We start from the raw sequence: 9,425 nt of genomic DNA, 5'->3' as shown, positions 1-9,425 counted from the left end.
TCTAACATTTCTTCAAAAATAAAATTTACAATAAGGCTCGATGCCCCATAGCATGGGCCATCAACGGGCCAAGTCAAGCCTACTAGAAGAGGCATACATTAATCATAACATTGAATTTTTTTTCTTCCAAAACAAGCAAAAACATATTATCATTAAACGTTATACGTTATTTTTTTTTTTTTGGTGTCAATTTGTAAATTACAATATTACAATTATCATGTGATTTACATTAACATGATTTAAAAATCTACAATCAACAACCAACCCAATAATAGGGACAAAGGAACAACTAAATCTGACCTTACCAACTCAAAAAAGAGCTCTACAATGGAGAGAAATAGCTAACTAAAGAAATCCCATAATACGAAAAAGAAAAAAAAAAGATTAATTGATTCAATTCTTGTTTTGATTTGTTAGTTAAGAGCAGATAGGAATGATCAAAAGAATAGAATAAAGTTCTTTCTAAATTTTAAAATATAAGGAGCTTTACATGATTTAAGGAGGGGCAATACTATAATTTTATAGCGAATAAATAACATATAATATTCAGGTGTAGAGCTAATAATACTAATATCATTTTTTTGTAAATGGTTCGTAATTTTTTCAAAATAAAAGTAGACAACAAATAACATTTTGTTTATAGTTTTCAAATTTTTTGTAAATAGAATAAACATTACTAAATAGTAAGAATTCTCTTGCAAAAGGGATTTCAATAAAAATCAATTTCTTAGCAAATAAATCACAATTTCAAAGCATAGACAAAGCCATCAAAGGGACAATGATAAATTCACATGAAAAACACAATTTTCGATATCAATTGAATTTCTACCCAGCAGTTAACTTACAATTTTATCGGTTCTGCTAATACACAAACCGAACAAGGCCATGGTTACATCACCACTTCAGTTATGTATTCATAAATTGGTTAGCTGGGAAAGGGGAAAATTAGTATGCAAACTATAGTTTCCAAACCAATATGCCTCCAAATGAACATGCCCCAACCCAAGAGAGCTCCTACTTCAGAGTTCAAGCCTAGTAACAATTTACAGCCATTCCCCTGACTATCTCATATCCTTTTAATAGTATTAACATTTTGCTTTAAGAAATTGTACCTGCCAACATATTTCAGCAGCAAATCAGCAATAGATATGAAACAGATCTTCTTCCTCTCTCTTCTCCCAAGAGACAAGTGCTCCATTAAGCTTCTAAGATCATTGCTAGGCTATCCCATGCCATTCGTCAATGGTGCTTGTGGGGACATATTTTACGAAAGACAACACGTGGCTAAGGTGACACCAAAGTGTCAGCCGAGGTGCCACGTGGCCTGATCGTGTTGCTGAGATGATCTCAGCAAAGACAAGGTTGCCTGTGGAGATGCCAGAATCTGAGGTAAGTAGATAAGGGACAAGAGTCCTAGAACAGGGGAGGATCTCATTCTGGATAAAGATAAGGTTCAAGTAGAGTTTATCTTTATCTAGATGAGGGTCTAGAATGAGCATTGAGCCTGAGTTCATTGAAGTGAGGCTTCTAAAGGGTTTAGGTCACTGCTGGTTATGAAAGTAAGGCACCCTCGTGGGTCTGAGGTAAGCCTTTTCTTGTGAGTTTAAGCATAATTTGCTATCTTTGAGAGATATTGATTACTGACTTGATCGTCGGAACGCCCCCGGGTGGACAAACCACCATTGGATTCTCATCTTCTTGTTACAAGTTGTTGGGCTTAATCTATTCTGCCGGTGCTATCCAATTGAGTTCCCCTTTTGGTTGTGTTGTAGGAAAACAACGCCCACAATTTGGCGTCGTCTGTGGGAACTTAAGGAAAATAGATAGCCAATGACGAACAGGAAGAAAAGATTGGAGATGACATAAACAGTGAGAGTTCTGAGCATAGAGATCCTAACGTCGGGAAGGAAAATCGTAATGAAGAAGCATAGGATCCGAATATTGGGGAGAAGGATGTCAGCAAAGAGGGGAATGCCACAACGAAAGCTGGTCGAGATGAGTACTACAACGAAAGCGACCTCCAGGTATGGAAGGATAAATGCCTGAGGAGGGACGGCGAGATGAAAGGGATAGCGAACAAGTTGGCAGACCTACAGTTAGTTGCAAACTTCGTGATGCAGAACAACGTGATGCAACCACCGTTCTCGTTGCAGGGCACGCCGATACCAGCGACAAAGACTGACGGCCAGAAAGAAGGGCAGAAAACAATCCCAACAGTCCCGCAGGTCAAGTACAATGAATAAACATTATAGTGCTTCTGAAAATCAAAAACCCCTAAAAACCCAAAACAAAAACCTAAATTAATTTAAGCAACATAATTTCTATCAAAAATTAATGTATATATGTATATATATAATCTATAGCTATGTATATATGTATATATGTTGGGAATATGGTACAAGAATAAAACTGTAGTTATATGTATATAATTTGTAGCTATATATGTATATATATGATATATATATATATATATATATATATATATGTATATATAAACTATAGCTATTGTGCTTCGTTGATGATGATGCTCACCAAAAGCATCAATGAAAGAGAGAGTGGTCATCATCATTAGCCCAATACAATTCAACACTCACCCCCATCCCTTAAGGTTGACTGATCAGTATAGAAAAGTGATTGAAATCTAATCTAAGCACAAACCCACCTAAAAAAAAAAAAGAAAAAAAAAGAAAAAACCCTTTTTCTTAAAGAAATGTGATGATTTTGATCTTCATATATATATATATATATATTTAGGTAACTTCCGTGAACAATATGGCTTACCTTCCGTAGCACCCTCTCGAAATAAAAATAGTAAAAAGAAATCTTCATACAAATATTCCACTAAATATAAAAAGAAATATTACCCTTCTAAATCAACTGATCAATATTATACTAAACCCAAAACGAAAAATTATCATAAGCAATCTAATAAATCAAAACCTAAACAAAATGTTACTTGTTATAATTGTGGGAAAATGGGTCATTATTCCAATAAATGCAAAGTAAAAGAAAAACTTAAAGCTAAACTCAACCAATTACAGATTACTGATGAAAATCAACAACAAATACTTGACATGTTAACCACTACTCCAAATCACTCTCCTGTCCAATCTAGTCATTCATCTAGCGATGATTTTCCCTCTAGAGATTCTTCTTCATATTCTTCTCCTACTGATAGTTCTGACAATGAAATTGAATTGAGATGTAATGATACTTGTTGCAAAACAGTCAATGTTCTTAGTAAATCTCAACAAGAAGAAACTGCTCTTATTGAATTAATTAGTAAGTTGGAAAATTCTGAATTAAAGAGACAATATATACTAATAAGTTAAAATCCTTATTAATCAATAAAGATAAGAAACCTAAACATGATAAGCCAATAATTAGCCTTACTAAAACTTTAGACCGATTTAAAAAAGAAAAACATAAAGAAGTCACCTTACAAGATTTACAAAATGAAATTAATCAAATTAAATTAACTATTCAAGAATTAAAAAGTAAATACAAGACCATAGAAGAAGACATTGCTCTATTAAAAACTAACGAAAGTCTTAATGATTTTCAAAAATCAAATCCATCCTCCTCCGAATTCGAATCTGAATTTGAATCAAGTTCTGAGCCCGATCCAAACAAAGTCATCTTTGATAATAGAACTAATTCACACAATAGGGATCACAATAGTAATCACCTTAATCTAATTAATTGAATTAATATTCAAAAATGGCATTCGAAAGTCAAATTAGTTATTAATGATTTTGAAATAGAAGTCATCGCATTAATTGATACTGGCACTAATTTAAATTGTATTCAAGAATGATTAATTCCTACCAAATATTATCATAAGTCTATTGAACAATTAAGTTATGCTAATGGAAGTGAAATGCATATCAAATACAAATTACCAAAGGTACATATTTGTCAAAATAATGTTTGTTTCAAAACATCTTTTGTGTTAGTTCGAAACTTAACTGATAAAGTCATTTTAGGTACACCATTTATCTTTTTATTATATCCTTTCACTACTACTCCTAAAGGAATAACTATGTCACGCCCTCAAAATAATACATAAAACCCATCACTTTAAACATGCAATGATATAAAAGAAACCAACCATTTCTATTCATCAGAGTAGTTCTTACAACAATATTACATGGTAACAACAAAAGCAAATGCCCTATGAGCTTACAGCTTTCCAAGTCAACACCTGGTTACACAAAAGATGAGTACTAACTCTATACAAAATAAGCCCTTGGCTTGATATACATGTAATACAAACAAAATAAACAAAAAGAGTCTTCAACTCTCATCATCATCCAAGCTATGTCCTTGGAGGTGGCATACTACCTGTACCTGAAAATGATGTCCCATATAGGGTGAGCCAACGCCCAGTAGGAATATGCTAAACACAGTATGAGCAATGACTAAGACATTAGCGATTGATAAATGTTCAATTTCCATAAACCAATTCATAACCACTATGTTCATGTTTCATTTCATTTTCCATTTCTTACCAATTTCACAATTTGCATCAACGGCTCAGAACCTGGCTAACCACTTGTATAAGACAATGACTCATATTAAACGTTTCCCATTTTACAATAGATAAGCATATTAGTTGTATCAACATCTCAACAGATAAGCATAAAAGCTGTATCCACATTTCAACAGATATGCATATTAGCTATATCAACACTTCCAAAGATAAGCATATAAGTTGTATCAACACTTCCATAGATAAGCATATAAGCTGTATCAACACATTAACTGACAAGCATATGAGCTGTATCAGTGGAGTCCATCCCCTATCTCCTCCCAAACAACATCCGGTTTAGAGGTCATCCCCTATCTTCCCCTAAACCGTGGAGTACATCCCCTATCTCCTCCCACACACACAACGTATATACACATAGGTCATATACACAATCAATCAATACATAACGTTAATGTATTCTATCAACTGTCATACTCTATGACATATCCAATTGATTAGTTTTAGTTTGCCTAATCATCATGCATTGTCTACAACAATCACAACTACCCTGCACCAGTAGCCCAAGCAATTATTTCTAAATAGATAATAAAAGCTCCAACAGATAAAATATCAGTGTTTTCAAAAGTGAGCGATTAATAAATACAACTCCACTATTCTACTATATAATGAGCCAATTTCATTATTTCCGACTCAATTCCATATAACCACAATTTTCCCAAATTAATCATACCAATTAATTTATACAACCAACTAGGGTTTTCTACCCCATTTCCCAATATTGACCCAATGGTCTATATATCAACAACCAACAACAATAATATTATTTTGAAACCCACAGTACACATTTTAGAATCAAAATAAAAAAATCCTTTTTTAACATTTTGAAAACCTAAGTCCCAAAATTACCCAACTTCAACACTTTATCAAAACAACCAAAAATCTATGTCAAACACCATAAGAGTGAGTAGGAATCCCTACCTCAAAAGATGACACCCAAAGAAGATAATGTCGAAAACGAAGTTGGTCCAAATCACAAGTTTCTCGGATCAAAATGTAGCCCTCGACGATCAACCCAACTTTTACAAAGGTCAAAGGGGAGGGAAGCACTCTAACTAGATCAAACCCTAGAGAGAAAGGAGTTTCTAGAGAGAGAAGCTCTCAAATAGAGATTTGGAAAAGTAAGAGAGAGAGAGAGGAAGTGTAGAAAAATGATTCAAAAATGCCTAGCTGCCCTCTGTTATACGACATTCCCGCTCGAGCGGAAAACACAACGCTCGAGCGTCAAGAACAAAAACTAGATCCGCTCGAGTGCGAAAACCAATCCGCTCGAGCGTAGATTTCCCTCTCCCAGAACCTACACTAAAAATGTACTACCAGCTCGAGCTCCAAAGTACCCACTCGAGCGCGACCGCTCGAGCGTAAAGAAAGCCGCTCGAGCGTGAAAAACATGCTTGCAGAAGTTTCGCAGAGCACCAAAATACTGGGAGTGTGCAATCTCCGCTTGAGCGCAAGAAGACCCGCTCGAGCGGACCTCCTAAAAACTGGGCAACAAGGAATTGAAACCAAAGTCTAACCAACCTGTAACAACTCTGCCCAATACATCCTAAAACTCATCAAGCGGAATTAAAGGATGACAACAAGGCATACAACCACCAACATCACGGAACCAAAGTCCGGAAAACAACAGATACAGAAAGGGAATACCGGAATCGCTATAACCTTCCACCCTTAAGGAATTTTGTCCCTGAAATTAAATACAAGTTTATCAAAAACAAGTTTTCTCCTCCCAACAATATTACAACATAATGTTAAACAATCCGACCCGTTACCGGTCAATCCCATCTCTTTTCAAGAGACATATCACATTATACAAAATAACCCGCATTATCAACATGCATTCTTTTGAAATTTACCAATTTCAACTCATTTTCCACAATTCCATAATACATGCAACATTAACATCATGCTTGCATTTCCACAATACATTGAACATATGCAATGTTATAACAAATTTCCATTAGCCAAAACATTCACAATGTTTTACAACTTAAGACATATATAATGCTCTTAAAGTTCAACGATATTACAAAATTACCAATGCATGGTCACACATTAACAAAGAAGTCCGAATATTTCTCGCGGACTTTTAACTCACGTTCCCAAGTGGCTTCCTCCACTCCATGATGTTTCCACAAAATCTTTACCAAGGGAATGGTCTTGCCTTGCAAGACTTGATCCCGCCTATCTAAGACCCGAACTGGTCTCTCCTCATACGAGGCATCCTCATCTACCTCTAAGTCGGTCCAATCTAACACATGGGACGGATCCGGCTCATACTTTCGAAGCATACTCACATGAAACACGTCATATACCCCGGACAATTGCAGTGGCAAAGCTAAACGATAAGCAACCTCCCCAATCCTCTCAAGGATCTCAAAAGGACCGATAAACCGAGGGGATAACTTCCCACTCTTCCCGAACCTCATCAAACCTCGCCTAGGTGATATTTTTAAGAAGACATGATCACCTACCTCAAATGCCGAAGGCCTCCTCCTACGGTCCGCATAACTCTTTTGGCGACTCTGGGCTGTAACAAGCCTCCTACGGATAAGCTCAACTTTCTCCGTCATCTCCCTAACCAACTCCGGACCCAACAAAGGTGCATTACCCACCTCGGCCCAACACACTGGAGGCCTACACGGTCGGCCATACAAGGCCACAAACGGTGCCATACTGATGCTAGATTGAAAACTGTTGTTGTAGGCAAACACCACCAAGGGCAAGTGCCTCTCCCACGTCCCACTAAAGTCAAGGACACAACCTCGAAGCATATCCTCAAGGATCTGAATAGTACGCTCGGACTGCCCGTCAGTCTGAGGATGATAGGCCGTACCAAAGGTCAACTTAGTGCCCAAGGCACTCTACAAACTCTGCCACAACCTAGCAGTAAAACGAGGATCTCTATCTGAGACAATCGTCACTGGGACCCCGTGCAATCTCACTATGTCCCGAATATACAAGTCGGCGAGATGATCTATCGAATCTCTTACGCGCATAGGAATGAAGTGCGCCGACTTAGTCAACTGGTCTACAACCACCCAAATGGCATCACTACCCCGCTGAGTCCTCGGAAGACCTACAACGAAGTCTATAGTGACATGCTCCCACTTCCACTCGACAATAGGCAAGGGTTGCAGCAAACCCACTGGCCTCTGATGCTCAGCCTTCACTTGCTGGCAAGTAAGGCACTTCGATACGAAAACAACCACATCTCTCTTCATACCCCGCCACCAAAACTGGCGGCCCAAATCCTGATACATCTTAGTGCCTCCCGGATGCACCGCAAGGTGTGAATGATGGAACTCTCGGAGTACTTCCTCACGGCAAGACTCCGGCACAAACAAACGGTCTCGGTATCTCACACTCTGGTCGGGATACACTGCCAAACCCTTCTCAACCTTCCCACTGGAGATCTTCTCTCGGAGGGATTCTACCTCAAGGTCACCTCTCTGTGCCTCTAACACTCGGGTCACAAGTGTCGGCTGCGCAACAACAGAAAACAAGGCCGCAGCCTCCACAGATTCGCCTAGAAGCAAATCAAACTCGCCAAGTGCACCCAACATCTCCGATTCCCGGATGGCTATACAAGCTACATTACTAATGGGTTTCCTACTAAGGGCATCGGCCATAACATTGGCCTTTCCCGGGTGATAGTGCAACTCAAAATCGTAGTCCTCAATAAACTCCATCCATCTCCTCTGCCTCAAATTTAAGTCTCTCTGTGTAAACAGATACCTCAAACTCTTGTGGTCCGAGAACACCTCGAACCTCTCACCATAAAGGTAGTGCCTCCAAATCTTCAAAGCGAAGATCACTACTGCTAACTCTAGGTCGTGTGTAGGGTAATTCTTCTCGTGTATTTTCAACTGACGTGAGCCATAAGCTACCACTTTCCCTTCTTGCATCAACACATAACCCAAACCCTCTCGTGAGGCATCACAATAAACCGCATAACCTAATCCTCTCTCCGGAATAATCAAAACCGGAGCGGTGGTCAATCTAACCTTCAACTCTTGGAACGACTTTTCACAAGTCTCACTCCACACAAACTTGACCCCTTTCCGCGTCAATCTAGTCAATGGCCAAGCAAGCCTGGAGAAATCTTTCACAAACCGACGGTAATACCCAGCTAATCCTAGAAAACTGCAGATCTCAAACACACTCTTAGGCTGTGCCTAATCTTGCACTGCCTCTACCTTGGATGTATCAACAGACACCCCTTCCTCGGATACCACATGGCCTAAGAATTTGACCTCTCCTAGCCAGAACTCACACTTCCCTAACTTGGCATACAGCCTATGGGCTCTAAACAATTCGAGCACCACTCTCAAGTGTTCCTCGTGCTCCTCCTTAGAAGGCGAATAGATAAGAATGTCGTCCACGAAAACGACCACAAATCGATCTAAGAATACCCGGAAGATCCAGTTCATTAAGTCCATAAAGACAGCTGGTGCATTGGTAAGCCCGAATGGCATTACCAGAAACTCATAATGGCCATACCGCGTACGGAATGCCGTCTTAAGAATATCCTCCTCCCTGACCCTCACCCGATCTCAAGTCTATCTTAGAGAAACAACGGGAACCCTTCAACTAGTCAAACAAATCATCTATACGGGGCATAGGTTACTTATTCTTAACCGTAGCCCGATTCAACTTTCGGTAGTCGATGCACAATCTCAAGGCACCATCTTTCTTTTTAACAAAGAGGGCCGGTGCTCCCCACGGCGAAACACTAGGGCGAACAAAGCCCTTATCTAGCAATTCCTGGAGCTGAATCTTCAACTTACTCAACTCGGCTGGGGCAAAACGATGAGGTGCCATAGAAATCGGCACTGTGTCGGGCACTAAATCAATAGAGAACTCTATCTCTCGG

This window comes from Camellia sinensis, chromosome 8 (genome assembly GCF_055761805.1).
Source record: "Camellia sinensis isolate YWXY chromosome 8, ASM5576180v1, whole genome shotgun sequence".
In the NCBI taxonomy this organism is placed as follows: domain Eukaryota; kingdom Viridiplantae; phylum Streptophyta; class Magnoliopsida; order Ericales; family Theaceae; genus Camellia; species Camellia sinensis.
Note: the sequence above shows the minus strand (reverse complement) of the source record.